At 38.5% G+C, this 22,887-nt stretch overlaps 2 long non-coding RNA genes across 2 annotated transcripts; both read right to left on the bottom strand.

The window, feature by feature from the left end:
* Positions 1–19,766: 19,766 nt before the first annotated feature.
* LOC131218485 (uncharacterized) lies at positions 19,767–20,196 on the bottom strand. The gene is made up of 3 exons (XR_009157766.1): positions 20,151–20,196; positions 19,987–20,058; positions 19,767–19,860 (listed from the first exon to the last, which is right to left on the bottom strand). It is a non-coding gene; the product is annotated as an uncharacterized LOC131218485 (long non-coding RNA).
* Positions 20,197–20,273: 77 nt separating this feature from the next.
* Positions 20,274–21,533, bottom strand: LOC131218257 (uncharacterized). The gene is made up of 4 exons (XR_009157583.1): positions 21,397–21,533; positions 21,212–21,283; positions 21,057–21,128; positions 20,274–20,351 (listed from the first exon to the last, which is right to left on the bottom strand). It is a non-coding gene; the product is annotated as an uncharacterized LOC131218257 (long non-coding RNA).
* Between the last annotated feature and the right edge of the window lie 1,354 nt (positions 21,534–22,887).

Here is a 22,887-nt window from a genome sequence, read left to right as displayed (position 1 = left end):
TGGTATATCTTCCAACTGGATGAAGATGGGATTTGAAGTCCAGTTGATTTCATGAATCAAGCGTAGATATCCCTGATCTCTATAAGTGGATCCTTGGCACCCTAGTTTCCTACCTCTAATTTCTACAATTTTTAGATTAATATTTTCACCATTATTTCCTTAATTTTACCTGATTTAGATTTCATCTTATTCTAGTTCTAGTTCTGATTACTTTCAGATTACGTACAAGGTTTAGTCCGTATGGATTTGACCTCGGTCTTATCGAGATTATTACTACATCACAACCCTATACTTGGGGTGTGAATAAGTTTTTGGCACCGTTGCCGGGGATTGACGGTTATGTTTTCTGAGATTAACTAGTTTTAGGATTAGTTTAAGATTAAGATTTTTCTAACTTTAGGTTTAGGTTTTTTTTATTTTTAGAAACTAACATGTTTTCCTGTTTTGTAGGACCCTGCTACAGGCTTTCTAAATTGGTACTTCTTTCTAATTTTTCTTCCTTTCTATTTCTAGATTAGGATTTGTTTTATAGAAACTTTCTAATTTTAGGGTTCCTTTAGAATCTAACCTTGTTTCATTTTATTTTATTTTTTAGAAATTTTCTAATTGTAGATTTTCTATTTTAAAAACTAACCTAACTTTCCTATTTTATAGGCTTCTAAGATATAAACTTCTAATTCAGACCTTAACATAGAATTCAAATCTGATAACTTCTTTCTAACTTCTCCTCCTCTTACTTTCCATACTGTTGTAGGACCTTTTCTTTTATTTTTCTTAGGATTAGATTTAGAATTAGGGTCTCACCGTGTATATGCATGAGTGGGAACATCAATATGCTGAGATAGCTTTTAAGCATGCGAAAAAGTGTGAAGGCATGTATGATGATTATGATAGAAATCAACCTATGTCTCAGAATTTTTCTTAAACAATCATCGAGAACCCACCAGAATATAATGTTCCATCAGTTAAGAAGTCCTTACGCGATCATATACGGGAGAACAATTACACCCCATGGACAGTACATGAGTGTTGGGGTTATCATAACTATATGAGTGAGAATTATTATCACCCATCCAATAAAAAGAAAATAATGCATGATTATATTATGAGTGATAATAAGTATTACCAACCATTAGATTCTCCCACCGTACCTATGATCCATATGACTATAACCAGTGGAAACATCAATGTTGGGAAGATGAACTAGCAATATATTATAGTTATAATTCCCTTGGGTCATCTACCCTTGAAACCCAATCAGTAATAATCCAAGAGGATTCACTTTAGAAACTCATGAAAGCACAAGAGCAATTCAATCAACTTATCATAAAATCATGTGAATTGCTCAATTCTAATAATTCAGTCACACCTTATGGAGAAGGAAAAAGCTAGGTTACCCCAACCTCATCCCAATCTAGAAGCACAATGTGAAGAAAGTGATCATAACTCGCTTATGAAAGAAACTGAAATTACAAATGAGGAGTTGGATTCTATTAATGCGCATATGGTTCAATTTCCTGATTAGTCAATCTCGATGACTGTCCAAAGGAATTATCAAGAGACATGGATGTCTTTCAAATACAATGATAATGACACACTTCACTCATATGACACACTTGATTTCAATGATGAGGAAGAGGTTAGTTTATTCAAACATCAACCCATTCTAGGTATAGAAAGTGATGAGTGTGATCTCATCCTAAGTGTATACTGCACTGAATTGGACGATGATGAGTATTGGGATTCAATCTCAAGTGTGGCCCTTGCCAATGATCAAGAGGTTCAGGAATTTGCCAACCATAGTGATCTACTCCACCTGTCTGATATGACTAATTTAAATATGGAGGATGAACCACTTTCAACTAACCCTTCCAACCTTTGTGATGCATGTTTGGACCACTCCCTTGAATTAAATGATGATATGATTCGGGAGATGGACGATTTGCTCGATATGACTCTAGAATTTGAAACTACCCAGTTGAGGCCACAATCTGAGCTATATACTTTAGACGATTCAATGCCTCCACTGAGAAGCTTCAATGACCAAAGTCTTCACATCAATTCTTATCTTTTTGATTTTCAATCTGACTATACAGGGTAAGAGCAAGAGAGCATGCGTCCATCCACTTTTAAAGACGATGGATTCCTTAGGCAGATCATCACAAGCTTCAATGTGGAAAATAAGTCACTCTCAACCGAATTTTTCAACTCTTTAAATGAATGTTTGGCACACTCTACGGATTGTTGAGGCTCAAATATTGCATATTAGACCCCAGTTATTACTTGATTTTATGAGCATGATACTGTTTAATGCCCTGTTTTAATCGTGTTTGTGATGCAAGGTGTATTTAGGAGCCTAGACTGAAGAAGGGTACTAAAAGCGTGGATTTGACACTTTGAACTCACCAAGGTAAGGGATGGACCCCAGGGGACCAAGATCAAAGAATTTACATGCCAAAGATCTGAGAAAATCATGCCACTCACATTACACGGGCCTGAAAACCGTCTAGAATGCAAGATCATAGGGTTCCCACTATCCGTTTGCCTCAAAACTTCATATATGACCTAAGGACCATAAATTAACCGTACATGTCAAATTTCAACCATTGGATCCTTGTGGAAGTGACCCAACGGACAGATCAGCCCCTAAAATCCTAATTTGGGGCTCGCCTTATATCTGGATATACTTCAATTTTGGTATCAACTTCATAAATTGGATGAGAAGGAGGTTTGACGGAGCAGATTTCGTATATATATTAATAGTGGACCCCACTAGCAGTGCCAGTTCACTCGACATGCACTGGATGTCTACCACCAGTCAAAGGGTGCTGACCAGCCCTCTCTCCCGCAAGAAGGCCATCAATGGATGCTGGCTGATTGGGTTTCGATTGTGGGCCCCAACCATCACACAATTTGATGATCCAAGTCATCCATTGCGTCCAGGAGATAACTATTATTAAGGGTCAAATATTGCATATCAGACCCCAGTTATTGCCTAGATTTACGAATATGATACTATTTAACAGCCCGATTTAATCGTGTTTGTGATGTAAGGTGTATTTCCGAGCTTGGATTGAAATAGGATGCTAAAAGCATGTATTTAACGCTCATGAGTCACCAAGGCAAGGGACAAACCCCAGAGGACCAAGATCGAAGACATTACATGCCAGATATCCGAGAAAACCAAGCCACACATGTTTAAATGGGCCTTAAAATCATCTAGAATGCAAGATCATAAGGTTTCTACCATCTGTTTGGCTCGAAACTTTATACATGGCCTGAGGACCATAAATAAACCGTACACGTCAAATTTCAGCCATTGGATCCTTGTGGAGTGGGCCAACGGACAGATCAGCCCATGAATTATCAAATTGGGGCCCACCTGATATCTGGATATGCTTCAATTTTGGTCTCAACTCATTAAATGAGCTAACAAAATGGATGGATGGAGCGGATGTCTCATATACATCAAGATGAGACCCACTTTACATGGTGTGTATGCACAGCACACATACACTGGACGAGCGCCAAAAATCAAGAAATCGGCCAGCATGCACCCTCACCTAAGTGGCCTTTTAGCCCCATACGCACGTACACACGTGGATCGTTGGAAAATGCAAGATGAATGGCGAATTGATTTTATACAGTGGACCGCACCAAAACTCGACCAAAACCATTCCTTTCCTACTAGTTTTTCGTCAGGAATCCAATGAACGGGGTGGATTTTACTGTAAACATCACTATGGGACCCACCGAGCATTCCAGTGTAGTTTCATATGCACGGTCGTGCGTCCGACAGATTCGGCCACTGTGGGTCATTTCGTTATCATAATTACAGTCGGATTTGTGATCCAGATCGTTCAAATGATGGAGAAGGGTGTCTTGACCCTTCCCATGAAGTCAGATTTTCGAGCTGAGGCTTTCAGCGTCCCAAAAACGTAACCAAACGCAAGACTCTCTTGCGGTTTGCATTTTCTGGATGCGTAAGAGCTACGCACACAAGCTCCCACCGACCCCCTGCTCTTATAAAAAGGGGAGAGAGAGAGAGAGAGAGAGAGAGAGAGAGAGAGAGAGAGGCAGCCATCATCAGATCAATCTTGGGCAGCCGTGGAGGCTTGGATGTGAAAGCAAGAGAAGGAGAGAGAGAGAGAGAGAGAGAGAGAGAGAGAGAGAGAGTGTGTGTGTGTGTGTGTGTGTGTGGACGACTAGCCAGGCTTCTCCTTCTTCCCTTCCTTTTCTTCTTTGGTTTTTCTTTTTTTAAGAGTTTATAGCATAATCATGTCAGGCTAAACCTCTTAGCTAGGGCTAAGAGGTGAAGCTTGTAGTGTGATCGGAGTTTTCTACATGTTTTGATTTATGTTTATGAACTTTATTTTATTATAGTTTGATATTGAGGAATGCTTTTAGTTTTTAATGGTTTGTTCTGACTTAAATTACAATAGATCTGCGATAGATTTAAGCCTGTTCTTAGCATTATAAGGATTATGAATTTAGGAATCCCTGTTGTTCACCATCGTCTCCTGGGCATGGTTGGATGATGGAATCCTTCCTAACATTCATACATCTCTCATATTGGTTGAGGATTGGTTAAATTTTGTTGTTTGCTTTGTCTAATGGGCATGGTCTTGTGATGGAATCAATTCTAATTCTCATACCTCTCATCTATTGAAAACTAGATCCAAGGAAGTTCAGATTTGATTTTTAATGTTATATCTTCCAACTAGATGAAGATGGGACTCTAAGTCCAATTGTGTTCTTGAATCAAGCGTAGATCTCCCTGATCTCTACAAGTGGATCCTCTAAATCCCTAGTTTCGTGCCTTTGAATTCTCTAAGTTTTAGATTAATATTTCATTATTATTCTCTCAATTTCATTCGATTTAGATTTCATCTTAGTCTAGTTTTAGTTCTATTTAGTTTCAGATTACGTACAGGTTTCAATCCATGTGGATTCGACCTTAGTCTTACCGAGTTTATTACTACATCACAACCCTATACTTGGGGTGTGAACATGGATCTCGACGATCCTATGATAAAAGAAAAAGTGGATTCCGTGCAAGAAAATATCGGTAGTTGTTACTAACCGAGAGAACCCTTACTCTGAATCTCCTTCTTCCACAGATCCTGAATGTATACCATTAAAGGAGAAGCTAACAATGGAACCGAAGTCTAGAACTTGGAATATGTTGAGACTACATCACTTCCTGAAAATTTTTCTGAATTTTATCTACCTGTAGTCTTTGATTCATCATGGGATACTAATTTTGAAACTTTTTCTGACACAGGTGAATTATATATACTTTAGATACCTCAGGCGAATCAACGGTAAATTTTTGCTGAGGTACATAAGTTTCTCTAGACATTCATGCTCCAGGGCATCCAAGCCTATTGCAAAAAGGGCTTTTAGATGATCTTGTTAAGGAACCTACTAAGAAATTGATCAAGATACTGACCGAAAGAGGAACCATGCTGCATGACTGAGTAGTTTTTCCCTTGCTTTCATAAGACTAAGGTAGTTTGCTTTATGTCGTTCTAGGATAGTTGGCTTTATGCCGTTAGGTTAGTTTACTTTCTAAGTTGTTTTAAGATAGGTTGCTTTTATTGGTTTCACTTTTATGCTGACTCGCTCTCATGATGATATCTCTTTGGAAAGACGGTTCAATTTCCTCGTCAGGTACTATCTTTCCATCACTTCTCTTTTACCTTCATTGTCTCATGTGCATTGCATGCTTCTTTCTTTTACATTGAGGACAATGTAGATTTTAGGTTGGGGGTAGGAGATTAGGTCACTTAATCAGTATTAGGTTACCTAATCAGTATTTTCTCGGTCTTAAGCAAAAATTGTGAAAAATTTTTTAAAATTTTTCTAGAAATTCTTGTGAACTCGAAGTGATTTGACGGCCATCGTTGATTTAGAATTATAAGATACGTAAGGTTAAGGATTTACGTCTCTTGGATTTAGCCATCTGTTAGATTCCACAGTTGAGTTCGAATTATTAATCCATGATTAGAAGTTTTAAACATTGATTGAGTCATGATTTCACATGTCACATCTCGCTTACACAATGAGGTTTCGGTTCGATATTGAAGGATTAACTTGGTAATCACTAAGCATAAAAGGAACTAGCCTGAGAAATTTTACTATTAGCTTATAAAGAAGAATTGAAAAGGTTGGGCGAATGGTCTTAACCATAGGTTTGCTTCCTATAAGTGAAGATTCGATTCTCCAAGGTGGACATTCGGAAAGGGTTGAGCGAATGGTCTTCACCATAGGTTTGCTCCCTATAGGTGAAGAGTTGATTCCCCTCCTTGGTGTCATTTTTAATGGAAAAATCAAAAGTTGGTAGGATGATCTATGAGGCAGGTTTTGGATTAGGTTTTGATTGTCATGAATTCTCTTATTGGTTACTAATGATATCATGAAGTAGAGAAGTGAACCTTAATGATAAGCCGAGACTACACGATACACTCATGGATCCTAATGTTTAGAATTTTTACTAATTGATGTATTAATACTTTGGTCTTGATTATGAAGTCTACCATGCGCTTGAGTCTAGGAGAAATTAATGTTCAACATTCATGAATCTTAGAATTCTAGTACTTGGATTGTTTTCAAAAATCACTCGAGTTCATAAAAATTGTCCCGTAATTCTCAACTTATTTTTCCATATTTTGCTCGAGACTAGCAAAATGTTGGTTGGGAGTTGTGTTGAGGGTCAAATATTGCATATTAGACCCCAGATAGCACCTGCATTTACGAACACGATACTGTTTAACGGCTTATTTTAATCATGTTTGTAATGCAAGGTAACTTTATGAGCGCAGATTGAAAAGGATGCTAAAAGCATAGATTTAATGCTTAGGAATCACCAAGGCGAGGGACAGACACCAAGGGACCGAGATTGATGAATTTACATGCCGGAGATCTGAGAAAATCAAGCCATTCATGTTAAAGAGGCCTGAACGTCGTCCTGAATGCAAGATCATAGGGTTCTCACCATCCGTTCGGCTCGAAACTCTATATCTGGCCTGAGGACCATAAATTAACCATACACGCCAAATCTCAGCCCTCAAATCCCTGTGAAAATGGCCCAACGGATAGATCATCCTATAAACTATTGATTTTGGGCCCACCTAAGAGTCGGATATACCTCAAATTTGGTCTCAACCATTTACATTAGCTTAAAGTACGGATGGATGGACTGGATTTCTCATGACTATCACTGTGGACCCCACCTGAGTTGGGTGTGCATGGTACACAAGTGCACCATATGTGCACGGCATCTCCAAGAGCCGTGAACATGGCCAAATCACGAATCCCCTTTAAAACGGAAACTTCCGTTCCTCCTTACGCAAGACGGTGTGCGTGGGGGCCTTTTACGAAAGCCAGTGGGCCACCATCATTGCCCACATGACCGATCCAAACCGTCCATCGCATAGACGGGTCAATTCCATCCAAACCCCAGTAATTTCATGCCAAACCTAAGCCGAATTCTGTCCGCAAAATACTCCTACAGTAACGCCAAGAAAACAACACAGTTTTGAGTTCTGCTATGTATGAAACTCAAAGAGGGCCACTGGAATTCAATCCGAACCGTCGAGGAGCATTTAGACACACTGCCGACTGTGTCCATGTTGGCAGACAGGAAAGAATATGGCCAAGAGAATGATGTTTCTAGTGTTTTTTTCAAACAGAGACACCGCGAAACGCGACTGTGCGAAAAGGATTTTCCGCAATTGTATAGACCTTGTGCGCACCATTAATCTGGTGGGCCATAGGGCATCGGGCGGATAATCTGACCCATCTATAGATCTCCGCAAGAAGGAAGAGTAAGGTGGATCGAACCCACCATGAGAACAGCATGTCTAATGGGCCAGATGACTTAGATACAGGGGAGAAGATCAAGAAAAACGCAGCTGATGTGTAAAGTCTTCCAGTTCTGATCCATTTACACTAGCTGTTCGCAGCTCACATGGTGTAGGGAATCCCACACAAGTTGCGCAAACAAAGCTGTTATTTCTCCACCGCCTCTGCTTCCGCACCGACTCCACCATTCCCACCAGCCGACCGACTCTCCAACAACTTCCCCTATCTATAAAGAGAAGAGAGAAGAAATAAGAAAGGGATCCATTCTTTGGAAAGTGCAGCCGTGGAGGCAATCCCATCCTTGGGACGTTTTTGGAAAGAGAGAGAGAAAGCGAGAGAGATGGAGAGTTATTGTTTTACTGTTTTCCTGTTATGTTTTCTTAACTTTTGAGTGTTCTAGCCCCATCATGTTGGGCTAAACCTCTTAACTAGGGCTAAGAGGTAAAGTCTGTAGCGTGATGGGAAGACTCTACGGCTTTGCTAGTTGAACTGCTTTTGATGACGGTTTAATTTTAAGGAATGCCTTTAGTTTTTAATGATTTGTTGTGACTGATATTACAATAGATCTGCAAAGGCTTTGAGTATTTCCTTGTCGATTATGCAATTAGGAAGCCCTGTTGTTCACCATCATCCCTTGGACATGGTTGGATGATGGAATCCTTCCTAACATTCATACATCTCTCAGATTGGCTATGGATTGGTTTAATTCTGCTATTTACCTTATCTCATGGGCATGGTTTTGTGATGGAATCTATTTTAATTTACATCCATCTTATCTTTTGAAAACTAGATCAAAAGAAGTTCAAATTTGATTTTCATTGTATATCTTCCAACTAGATGAAGATGGGACTCGAAGTCCAATTGATTTCATGAATCAAGCGTAGATCTCCCTGACTCTACAAGTGGATCCTTGGCACCCTAATTTCCTACTTTTGATTTCTACAATTTTTAGTTTAATATTTTTACCATTATTTCCTTAATTTTTCCTCATTTAGATTTCATCTTATTCTAGTTCTAGTTCTGATTACTTTCAGATTACGTATAAGGTTCAATCCCTGTGGATTTGACCTCGGTCTTATCAAGATTATTACTACATCACAACCCTATACTTGGGGTGTGAACAAAACCCGGCCTGACCCAGCCTCAGTCGAGCTGAGTCGGTGCGATGGATGCATGAAGAGGTAGCGAGTCAGGCTCCCTCTCTTTCTCTCTTTTTTTTCCCCTTTCTTTTCTCTCTTCTCCTCCTTTTTCCCTTACTGGATTTCCAAACTAGCTCTGAGCACGCTGGATCATAGGACAGCGAGCGGATGACTCGGACAGATCCTAGCCAACAGATTTAGTCCGTTTTCGGCTCGAGTTACAAGCACGACTCGGCCCAATCCAGGCTAGTGCAACAGATGCAAGTTCACCTCTCTCTTTCATATTCTCCTTTCTCCTTCTTTCAACCCTAGTCAGTGAGAACACCCACCCGAACCGAACTCGATTAGGTCAGTGTGGTGCGGCACCCACTACTAATGGCGTGGTGCACGTTGTATTGATTGAAATTTCATCACAACAGCCCCTAATCAGCCCTAGGATGATCAATTGTGGTCACATGAGATTCAGAAGGCCCAACTGATGGAAATCTAGTGGCCATACAGCTAAGTGGTGGCAACTTCTTGACGAGGAAGGAGACCTGTCGTTAATGATAGATGTCAAACAGGAGTTTCCTCTTCCAATCTACCTCTTGCAGACTGTTTGTGGGGACCCTAGGAAGCTCGTAGACAAGCTTCATTGAAGCTTTGAGGAGATGGGGTTGGTGGGTTTGAACTTGGAAGGAAACGGTCGATTCCCTCTCCCATTCTCTTTCTTTTATACAAACCTAGCTTTGAAGGGCTAGGATCACTCTAGGATGGACGATCAGGATGGAGAATCCCTCCTCTTACGCGGATTATCAAGCTAGCAATGAAACAGTTTTCGTTTTCGAAAACATGTGCTTGTAGGGTCATTTTGCAGCGAGGTTCGTGTGTCCATACGTACAGGAAAACCTGCTGTAGCAGTCAGGTTTTGGTCAGCCCGCTTTGACCGGGCTGGCACGTTCGGTGCACAATGGGTGTGCACTAGCTGTGCACACACACCCCATCAAGTGGGGTCCACCGTGATGTTTATGATCAATCCACTCCGTCCATTTGCCTTAGAGGCTCTAATTAGGCCTTCTGACCAAAAGTCGAGCAGATTTAAAGTTGAGGCGGGCCATACTTCAGGATTTGTGTGTCTAGTTGACCATTCCATGCGATCCAGCAGTCTGATGGGTTTCAAATCTGATCCACTTTGTCCATTCAATCCATTGGTCCATGTAAAGCCAAGAGTCCAAAGAACAAGGCAGTTCTAACATTTGGGTGGCCCTACAACTTGCATTTTCATGTTCAATAAGGTGTTTGTGGGGCCCACAGAGGTATTTCAGTAAATCCAATCCACCCATTTGTTTAGTAAGGTTAACTAGGGCGAGGGATCAAACGTGTGGCTGATTAAAAGGTTCAGATAGGCCATACTTTCATGCCTTGGTGTTTAGTTGTGGATTCTCGTCGATCAAATGGCCAGATTGAATTTAAATCTGGCCATCAACGGTTCTTAGGGCTTCTAATCTAATCTAAGTGGGTTCTTAAGGGTTATCCTCATAATTAGGTGATCAATTGCATGATTAAGTGACAATTTGATAGATAGGGTGTGATGGACATGATGAACAGTGGATCTCATGACTTTAATCTCTAAACTTACTTTATATGATTTATTTGTATTAAATAGGCGTACCCTGAAATATCTTCATGATCAAGGTTCTAAAAATATGATATTTATTTATTTATTTATTTATTTATTTAAGTACAGGGTCAATATAATCATGTTGTGATAGTTAAATGGACAAATAGATCTCAAATCTTATTATTGTGTTGTGAATTTTCATAGTCCAAAATCGGATGTTCGAAGGGTCATTCGGAATCCAGGGTGGATTAAACTTAACTCTTAAAGGTCCGATTGTCATAGTCAAAGTCAAATGGTTAAGATGGATAAATTGAGGGCGACTGTTCAAGTAAGCTAGGTTAGCGTTCATACTAAGTTAGGTTATACGGTAACACTCGAGTACTGAAAAGTATGGAGTGTTACAATTTGGCAACTGAATATGGAGGAGAAATGTTCAAGTTCATTATCAAGTATCTTGATCGACGGATTGAACAATGAGCTCCGTAGGTACATAAGTTTGGCCATTAGATACATTTATTGATGGTAAAGCAACATAGTTCATCAAATGAACTTATAGTCTCATATGAATATTAATCCCAAATGTCCAAATCTAGAGTCCAATGATAATAAAATATAACCTAAAAATCCCATTGATCCAACAATCATCTTTGAATTCAAACCACTAATAATTTTATTTCTAACCATTTATTTGATGGCTACCAATTAGATCATTAAAACATGTAATCAGTTTGATTCTAGATATCTTGCCTTCAAGACCTAAACTTAAACATCTTACATGTGTCATATAGCATATGTACATGAACTGGTAACATACATCATAAGGTCCTTGACCCTCACATTTTCAGATCTTTATAACTAGTGATGTGATGTTCGTCAAATATTTTCTTCTAAGCATCTAGTGAAGTATCTTAGTTTGATTCAATGCATGCCATATGTATAATTTATGAGTGTCTATGTACCAAAAGGTATTCACTTTGTGATGTTTCACGTTACAATGGGCCAACTAGAAGATTCAAACAGATCAACTGTCATCCTCACATAAGATGGATCAAGGGCTACAAGACACATGCAATCAATCTTAACCATTTGTTCTGGGAAGTAAAACAGACTTATAGAATTGAAGTGTGTGGATGTGCTGGTCCAAAACTTATACTAACTAGTCCACTTGTCAAGGTGTGTACAATATTAATGTAGACTATTTTTTTATTTTTTAATAATTGTACACTACAACCTATCTAATGAGAGAACAAGGCAGACATTTTGACTCGTGGCATCACAGATAATTTGGATCTAATATGTATGGGATAGATTGATATGTGTCTATGACATAAAGATTATCCTTTTTACATGGGGTTGCTCACGTGATGGACATCCTTGTCTAACTTTCGGACAGAGCCTACTATTCAACCCCACTTAATAGATGACCAAGATCTCTCACACCACCATGCTAGCATATGTACTCCAAAAAGTCTTCCTAACATAACTAGACTAGTATGATTTAATGACCACTATATATATATATATATATAGCCTACTTTATAAAAAAGACCAAAACATGTGTTAGGTGACTCCTTAGTGTGCACTCGTGCAATGCATCATGGTGCTTTCTTAACCAATTTTAAGCTTTTACTTTATCAACATAATTACTCATTTCATGCATATTCATGTATCAAAGACAAAATCAAAACATAGAATTGAGCAAAATAATGGCATGTTCTATACCAACAGAATGGCCAAAAAATGCATTCATCCGCCGGCCATCATCAGTGTCATTAGTCATCTTCCTAGAATCCACAAGATGGATAGGTAAGTTTGTCCTATGGGAAATACATTGTTGACACACACATCATTGATAACGAGGTACACTTGGAGCAATCTTGATTACCAAATGTTGAGTGAGCCTACCTATATAGCTGTGTGATAAATCACTATCAAAGCATACAATCTTTAAAAGGACCCAATGGACCCATTTCAAGAGGTCAGCCCCCACGAAGAACAGGTCATAAATGGTCTTTGACAAATGATGTCTAATATTACGCAACCGTTTAATAATCAAAAGGCTAGCATCATTTGTGGAAATTTAAACTTTTCTATGACCCACTGAATATGGGATCCACATTTGGAATTGTTCCGATCATCCATACTAATGACCCAATTTGCAGACTATAAGTGGACAATAAGAACCAATGGACTAGGTTTCCTATAATGATCCCAACAATAAATAGAAACCACATAATTTAGTAGTCCATCTACCTATCAGACATTTTCAGGGTGGTTCAAAGTGTCCATTGAAAATTACCAAAATATTCATGATACCACTAAAACATCCATTGGAATTTTTAAAGCATCATAATTCCTCAAAACACCTTTTTAGCGATCTCACTTCTCATGATCAATTGACATTAGATTTCATGCGATCAACGGTCACTTTCCCATCCCCACAAAAACTAGTTGTTTCTCTTCCATTTTCCTGTGCCTTCACCAATCTAGCATTTGTGAGTCCCTATACAGATTCGTTGTACAAATGATAGGATTCAGGTGCAAGGCTTTAGAAGTAGCATGCACCAAACCCTGGTGGGAGAGACTCAATTTTTCGGCAAGGAGAGCGGATAATGGAGAGTCAAGGCACATGCATATGATGAAAAAGAAAAAATGGAAAGAGAAAGGCCGTTTTATAAAGTGGAGCATGTTCCAATGGTTACAATCAACAAATTAACGGTTTGGATTAGTTAATCATGGGTCCCATTTTCAAAATTGAAAACACTGTACGAAGATATGGGTCATGAATCACATAACTCGAAAATTTAATATTGGATGTTGCATCATCATGGTAAGTAAGACAGGTATTATAAGACCCGTATCCTAGATCATACCGTTTCATAGGCTTCCGCGGCCCTCCCGGTCGAATTCCTACAACCCTCGACCTGTATCCGACATTTGCGCGCGATCCTAAGCCGAGACCTACATACCGAAGTTGGCTCGACCCAAAACTTGTACCCTAGCGACCGCGCCGTCGCCGTGGTTCCAACGCCGCGACTCGCGCACCGATCCGATACCCAGGTCAAGAGATGTGGGCCCGCGTTCATTCCGAAGAAACGTCGGGTGTTGTGAATTTCAAGGGAATGTCTACAACATATTCCATTAATCAATCAAGTCAAGTACACTCTATACCTCAAGTACCAACACCCATCCCTCCTTTTTCCACAAGTCAACTCTCTCTCTCCCTACCCATCCCTCTTTTTTAAAATTTCAAACACACCCATACCTCTCCATTCCCTTTTCTTACAACACCCATCTCTTATCAATCTATCACCTCTCCCTCTCTCATTTTCTAAAACTCATTTTTCAAGCCACAAAAAAATTTCAAATGTCCAGCCCTTCCAAGAGCAAGCCAAGTGTGGCCTACTCCTCCACCACCCAATCTCTCATCCCCACCATCAAAAGTTGAGCATAGGAGCTAAGGAGGCTAAGTGAGCAAGAAGGAGGCCGATAGGTGGGTGCTCTACCATCGATTTGCATTTGAGGGTCCACTTGTAGGTGGGACCCATTATGATGTATATGTTGTAATCATGAGGGACCCATAGTGGCGGGGTCCCTCCATCACCGTCTCTCTCTCTCTCTCTCTCTCTCTCTCTCTCTCTCTCTCTCTCTCTCTTTCTATCCGTTTTGATGAAGTGGGCCCCACCAATTTGTGTTTCATTTGCACCATCCATCATGAATGGTGGGACTCCACCATGAAGTGCACCTATATCCGGGCTATCCAGGGTCTGGATATACCCATATCCATAGCTCAACTGGTAGACTGAGTGGAGATACCTCGTTTCAACACTTGGGGTCTTGATATCGATCCCTAATGGGGGTGGCTAACATGAAGTGCGTGTACTGACGTGGGTGTATACTAACAAGCTAACCTGGTGGGTCCCACCACTACAAGAAATTTCACTTTTAGCGACCAAAAGTTTCGGTGCTATAAATCAAATTTTCGTAGCTAAAAAGTTTTAGCGACGAAAGTTTTCGTCGCTAAATTCGTCGCTATAAGACCGATGTCGAAGCGTTTTCTCAGCGAAAATTTTGAATCGTCGCTAAATGCAAGCTTTTTAGCGACGAAAATTTTCGTCGCTAAAAAAACTGTACAAGACTTTTAGCAACGAAAATTTTCGTTGCCAAAAATAAATTACAAAACTTTTAGCTACAAAAATTTTCGCTGCCAAAAAAAATTACAAAACTTTTAGCGACGAAAATTGTAGTCGCTAAAAATAAATTAGAAAACTTTTAGCGACGAAAAGTTTCGTCGCTAAAAAAACTGTACAAGACTTTTAGCAGCGAAACTTTTCGCTACTAAAAAAATCGTTCTATTTTTAGCGACGAAAATTTTCGTCGCGAAAAAACTGTGCAAGACTCCTAAAAAATCGTTCCACTTTTATCAACGACAATTTTCGTCGCTAAAAAAACTGTACAAGACTTTTAGCAGCGAAAATTTTCGGTACTAAAAAAATTATTCTACTTTTAGCGACGAAAATTTTCGTCGCTAAAAAATTGTACAAGACTTTTAGCAGCGAAAATTTTCGCAGCTAAAAGTAAATTACAAAACTTTTAGCTACAAAAATTTTCGTTGCTAAAAGTCTCTTTTTAAAAAATTATTCTAGCTCAAAATTCCGCACAAAATTCCTGATATACACCTGTTAACAATATATTTCATCATATTCATCCTGATATACACCTGTTATATAATATATTTCATCATATTCACATTCACATCCATCTAAACCCAAACAAGAAAATCCATCCAAACATAAAAGTACATTCATCCAAACACAAACAATCTTATCCGCATCACACTTATTCACGCATAAATACATATAAGTTTAACATAATAAACAAATATACAAAAAATCGTCGTCTTCTTCCTATTTCGACAACTTCCTTACCACCTACTTTCTAGTCAAGTTCCATAGCCATGCACACTTGTTTCCTTGTCCTTGCATCTTAACATCATCGCCATCTTTCTCTTTTATCTACACCACCCAACATTTGGAAGGATCATACATGTATTCACTAAAGAAGATATGCTCAAAGATTGCAGGGTCATCCAGAGATGGAAGATCATGCTTCTTTCTAGCTTCACACTTCCCTACACTGTAATACACCTGCCAATTGAACTGAAAATCATGTGACATCATTTCTACTAGTCACTGGAAACAGCCATATGATTTGTGACTCCATAACATGTCCGTGGGTTCTCTATGAACTCTAATCACAGAGTGATACCCAAAAACCTGACACACTTGGTGGTCAAACTACAACTCAATGCCAACATGGATTGGCACATCGGCCACTTTTGTTGTAACAAGAATTGTTTGATAACCATGATGAAGAAGAATACTTTCCAACAAAGAGCTACCAGTTAACAGCCAAGAAACTCACCTCCATCGTGACATGGCAAGCCAAAAGTTGATAAGGCATGTACTTATAGCCACTGCAAAAAGAAAAAATGAAAAACTGAGTTGTGGCTTTTGGGTTTTCTCAATGACATCATATCTTTTATTCAAGTCACAATACAGAATAAAATTTAAATCTTTCAAGGCCTGATTGAGTTTCATCGACTTAATGCAAAGATAATCTACAAGCTCAAAACAGAGCTAATCACAGGTTCACCAGGCTAGAAATAATCCATTGATCTAAATGCATCTTTTACGCTGCATTTTGAAACACACCTGAGTTGGATTGCAATTGCTCAGTTCAATTAGGTGGCAACGATTGAACTGTATTGACGGTTAGTGTTATTCATAATGGAGTACAAATTGCAATTACATTCCTTTCTAGTTGAACTTGGAGTAATGATCACACAATACAAATACTATGATAGTTTCAAATTGGTCATTTCAGCTTCACTGAAATGATTATTGCATTTCTAGATGATAGCTTCACTGAAAAATGGTCTTTGTGAAAGCTCAGGAGCATTGGACTATTAGATCTCCTTCAGCCTTCTGTGTCCAATGCACCTCACAACTTTCTGTAACCAGCTGTGGTCCTTCATTATGGTGTAGAGAACACACAAAATAGTCACTTAAATACATCCAGACAAATCACAGTAGCACTTCTCCAACATTCAAATTTTTCAAAACCAAATTGGAAAAAAGAGAATCAAATGTAACTAAAACAGATTTGAAAGTTGGTCAAATCATAAATAGGCATATTATGGACGGAGACATTGTTTTCATTAATAGGCCACCTAGTACTCATAAACATTCATTACAAGCATTTTCTATGTGCATGACGACCATACTGTTAAGATCAATCCCCTTATTTGTGCTCCCCTAGGTGCAGATTTTGATGGGGATTGTGTTCATATATTTTATCCAGTCTCTAGCAGCAAAGGTAGAAGTTTTGGAGCTGTTTAGTGTTGAAAAGCAAATCTGTAGTTCTCATAGTGGTAGTCTGAATTTACAACTGGTGCATGATTCTTTATTGTCACTTAAACTCATGTTTAGGACTTTTTTCTTGAACAAAGCGATTGCGCAACAATTGGCTGTGTGTTTCACCAGTTTACTGGAACCTGCTTTGCTTAAGGCTCACCATACAGGTCCTCTGTGGACTGTTTTGCAAATGGTACAGAGTGCTTTACCTGCATTTTTTTACTACTTTGGGGAGAGGCATTTGATCAGTAAAAGTGAAATGGTGAGGATTGATTTCAATAGAGATTTACTGCAGTCATCATTCACAGAGATTGTTACTTCTGTTCTTGACAAGAAGGGAACAGAAGAGGCTGTTAAGTTCTTTAATATGTTGCAGCCATTACTGAAGGACATTCTCTTTTTAGAAGGATATAATGTTGGCCTGAATGATTTTGACATTCCCAAGGCTGTTACTGAAGATATAAAGAAGAAAATTCAGGACATATCACCTTTGCTGCTTCACTTGAGATCAAATTACAATGAACTTGTAGAGTTGTTAGTGGAAAGCTACCTGAAAACTATAAAACTGCCAATCGTGACTCGTATTCTAAAGTTATCTGGCTTTGGGTAATTTGATAGATTCTAAAAATGATTCAGCTATCAGTAAGGTTGTTCAACAACTTGGCTTTTTGGGGCTTCAACTTTATGACCAAGGGAAGTTTTATTCAAGGCGTTTGGTTGAGGATATGAGTTTCCACTTCCAAAATAAGTATTCTGTTAATGGTGATATGAGTTTCCACTTCCAAAATAAGTATTCTGTTAATGGTGATATGAGTTTCCACTTCCAAAATAAGTATTCTATTAATGGTGTTGACTATCCTTCTAAGGCATTTGGGTTAGTTAAGAGCTCCTTTTTTCAAGGTCCGACCCCCTATGAAGAGTTGGTCCATTCCATATCATCCAGGGAAGTGTTGATCCGTTCTTCTAGAGGACTTATTGTTCCAGAACTTTGTTTAAAAATCTAATGGCCACACTTAGAGATGTCGTTATCTGTTATGATGGGACAATGAGAAACCTCTGCAACAATTCTATAATTCAATTTGAGTATGGACAGGTGGACAAAAATAGTCCTGGCAGGTCTCTTGCTGGTGAACCAGTTGGTGTATTAGCTGCTACTGCAGTATCAAATCCTGCATATAAAGCAGTTCTTGATTCTTCTCAGAGCAACAACTCTTCATGGGAGTCGATGAAGGAAATACTTTTGTGCAAAGTTAACTTCAAGAATGATATTATAGATCGGAGAGTTATTCTATATTTGAATGAGTGCTTCTATGGGAAAATGCATTGCAAGGAGAATGCAGCATATTTAGTTCAGAATCGTTTGAAAAAAGTCACTTTAAAGGATGTTGCTTTTGACTTCTCCATTGAATACCAAAGGCATCGAAAAATACCTGAAAGTTCAGAAGCGGATACAGGCCTTGTTGGCCACATTCACCTTGATAAGATGCGCTTGAAAGTACTCGAGCGGAGCATGGATGAGATCATGCACTCTTGTCAAGAGGTTATAAATTGCTTTGGGAGAAAGAAGCACGCTCTTTCACCTTTTTTTAAGAAGATTTATTTGTCTTCCTGCGAATGTTGCACACTTCAGCAATAATGTGATGAGAAGTGGTCTCAGCTGCCATGCTTGCACTTCTTCTACAAACAGCAGGAACATTCATGTCAAACAACAATGAGTAGATTGTCTCTTTCAGTTGTCTTCTAGATGCCTTAGCAGATTCAGTATCTGAAGAAAATGAAAAAATAATAATAATAATAAATTGATGGACTGTCTTCTAGATGCCTTAGCAGATTCAGTTGTCTTCAGTCCATTACTATTGCCCCTATCAAGGAGAGATGATACCATTACCAGTTAAACTTCTGATTCCCATTGGGACACTATGCTAACTACACTTTGGGCATAACTTCCTCAATTGGGTCAGGACCACATTCTCCTTTTTTTTTTCTTTTTTTGCACATAAATAACTAACTTTGCATATGCATTCCATGTTAGCACTAATGCCATTAAGATCTTTTTCAATCAAGTGCAGATTTGAGAACTTGATTATGCTCTCGTATCAATAGAAGACTTTATTTATGTCAGATCTCTCCAAATTAGTAGCACTCCACGCTTGCTTTGAAACAGCATTTATAATTATAGAGACGATATCCTGTCAGCTGAACGAAGTAAATGGAGCACAACAACAGTAGCAGCAAAAACAAAAAAAACAAAAGTCCATGTACCCTGAGAGTATCCAATTCAGGCCCTCCTAAGGCATCATAGTAGTGATCTATTGGTAAAACATCAATTTCAGCAGTCTGTGTACTGTTAACCTCTGGTTCTTATTTTTTTGGAATTGTATAATCATAAAGCAATGGAAATAATGTGAAATTAGATGATATTTTTTTTGGAATTGTACCTTCTGATCACGCATAGGCTGCAGATGAAACACATTCCAGAACTTCTTACCTGCATCAGTTCAAACAACTTAGAAGCACTTTACAGAAGAAATGGTAAAGAAAAAAAATCAAAGAAGACCAATGATTTCAATGTCCATCTTATGCATTTGAACCAAAATCCCATTCTTTCAAGCATAGAGAGGAAGAGAAGAAATCTAAAATTGACATCTTATTATATTAGAGCAAACACAAAACGTAAGTTCATAATATAATGGATATAGACTAGAAACAAAAGAAGTAACGAACAATGATATATTTATGCCATCAGGGGTATATCCATTCAACTCACAATTTCTGCATTTTGGTCATATCCCCCAATGCAGGGAAAGGCATGCTCGATCCATTCAAATCAGATATCCTCCTGAAAATCAAAATATATTGGATTCAATAAAGTAATTCATTTCATACCACTTCCAAGGCTGGGTATGAATCCAAGAAAATTCTAAGTAATAAAGCAGCAAGAAAAGAACATGGAATGTGCCCTCACAGTTCAGTTAGATTCACCAAGAAAGAGATGTTGGAAGGAATAGGTCCCGTCATAGATGTGCCTTGCATATGCCTGCAGTGGTTTAGAATCACGGTTCATATAGATGTTCTCATATAGAAGCAAGAAGCAATTTACATTGAAAACATATCAAATAAAGTTCTTACAGCCTCTTGAGTCGTGTCCAGTTCCCGATGAAATCAGGGATCTTACAGAAATAATATGAATGGAGTTTTATAAGTTATAATTTCTAAATGGAAAAGACAACCCCAATGACTAGTGAAGAATTGATATACAAGTCCGTCAAGTTTCTCAAGTTGCCGAAGGTAATAGGTATTTCTCCTGTCAAGTTATTCGAACAAGCAAGGCTGCACCAGTAATATATTGGATTATGTTAGGAAAAAAGTTTTTTTTTTTTTTTAAAAAAAACACCTATTGTTTATTATCACCATAGGCTGTATGCCAATCACTACCAACTGATCATGATCAGATGGTGGTGATAAGTGAGGCCCACACCTGCTACGCGGTGTGGACCCAGCGGGGCATTCCACTCCTTAAAATGGTCGTGGAGTCCTCTCAACACCACATATTGACCGTCAACTGATAGTGTTGAATAGCATAAACACTTCGCAATTGGTTGACCCTCAGCCATTCTGTTCACCAATGTAACCTAACAATGGCCAACGTATATTTAAACATTAATCACATTTTCTGTTTAATTAGGACATAGGAGGCAACCAGAACTAATAAATAAATAAATAACATTTAAATTTTAGAGATTCTCAATTCAGGTCACAAATCTTAGCAGCTGCTCAAATGTAATAAAGATAAGGGTGACACTATTTGCACCTGCCCTGATTGATAATGGCAACCTTCTTTTAACATTGGTGATACAACAGTACAAATTTGTACTTCTGAATTACCAAAAGTAGAAAGAAAAGATGCTAATGGAAAATATCAATCAAGATGAGTAAAGATAAGAATTCCTTGAAAGATAACTATGAAATGAGAATTAGGTCACTATTTGAAAAATAAAAAAATAAAAATTGCAGTGGCAAAACAGAGAATCTTACAATCTCTCCAAGCTGCGCAAATTACCAAGCTCTGGAGGAAGAGGTCCTTCGACCTCGTTAACTTCAATGACTCTGCAAACTCACGAATTGCATGAATAATAGTAGCTAAACGCAATTTCATCTGCCTAATCAAATGAAAGTTGTGAATCACATACAGTGACTTGAGTGTCATGATGTTTCCTAGCTCCTTTGGAATTGTTCTAGAAATGTGATTTCCCAAAAGCGACCTACAATGTTCAAACAATTTTTCGGGTATGTCCCTCAGAGAGTGAGAGAGGAAGAGAGGGTTTTGTAGATTAGTTATAGAAGATTCCAGATGCAATTATGGAAGAGGACTTACAAATCGGTGAGAGGAAGGGAAGCCCATGCTGCAGGGATCGATCCATTGAGATAGTTGCGAGAAAGATCGCTGTTGGACAAGAGCAGAAATTACGATCTAAGACCCCGATATTTGCTACGAGGCAAAATAAAAGCGAGAGAGAGAGAGAGAGAGAGAGAGTGAAATACCTCTCTTTGGGCGCGGCTCTGTTTTGAGCGCGCGCCCAAATTTGGGAGACGGATTGGCTACTGGTGGAGGGTGCTCTGTGGGCCCCACCATGATGTATGTGTGTCATCCATTCTGTTCATCTATTTTTAGAGATCATTTTAGGGCTTCATAGAAAAATTGATAGGTATATAAGTCACAGGTGGACCACACCACAGGAAATCAATAATGATTGGATATCCACTATTAAAATCCTCCTAAGGCCCACTGTATTGTTTATTTGAAATCTAATATGTTGATTAGGTCATAAAGACCCGGATGAAGGGAAACTATAAATATCAGCTTGATCTAAAACTTTTACGGCCCCCATAACGTTTTTAATGGTCAACGTTCATCCAACACTTTTTCTTGTAATGTGGTCCACTTGAGATTTAGATATACCTCATTTTTTCTCTTATATCATAAAATGATCTATAAAAATAGATGGACGGCATGGATTAAATACATACATCATGGTGTGGCCCACAGAGTACTAACCACAAGCCAGTGGATGGTGTCAGGGGGAGTGGCCAATTTGTTCTCTTTTCTGTGGTGTTGTTCATTTAATTAATATTTGGATATGAATCATTTTTTAAATAGTTCTCTAAAACGATCTTAAAAAATGGAGGAACAGTGTGGGTTAACTCCAAATTTTCGATAAATATAAAACTCAAGTGGACCATGCGACACAAAATAGTGTGGAATAATGATTTCCACCGTTGATACCTTCCTTGGGCGCATAATAATGTTTATTTGACATCCCTCATGTTTATAATATCAAAAAGATATGAATGAAGAGAAAACACAATATGATATGAATTGTTGTGCGCTAACTACGATAACAGTGTAAAATCTACTTCGTCCATCATTTTCTCTGAACCATGATAGAATGAGATTTAAAAAATGAGATAGATCCATTGTCTAAGTGGGCCATACTATGGGGAAACAGTGAGAACAAATACATTAACCATTGCAATCTTCCCGGGGATCACCATGATGTTTTATTATAAAATATTTTAAAATTTTTATATATATATATAGATGAGCATGTTAGAGAAAGTATGTTTTTTTAGGATTTCCTAAAAAAAATTTCAATCATTGGCTGTAGATGAGCATGTTAAGAGATAAAAAGCTTTTCACCAATAGATTTTATGCCAAATCTCTACTATGCAAAACCAGAGAGAAGACCTGATCTTGTCAGGTCCAAGTCCTTTTAGGTCCGGATCTTATTTTTGAAGACCTGGACCTAAATCCAATTGGCTTTGTGCACTTATCGAATCATTGGATCTAAGCTTTTAAGTCGGGTTT

This window comes from Magnolia sinica, chromosome 11 (assembly GCF_029962835.1).
Source record: "Magnolia sinica isolate HGM2019 chromosome 11, MsV1, whole genome shotgun sequence".
NCBI classification, from domain to species: Eukaryota; Viridiplantae; Streptophyta; class Magnoliopsida; order Magnoliales; family Magnoliaceae; genus Magnolia; species Magnolia sinica.
The sequence above is the reverse complement of the archived record's forward strand: the minus strand, read 5'-3'. Positions and strand labels throughout refer to the sequence as shown.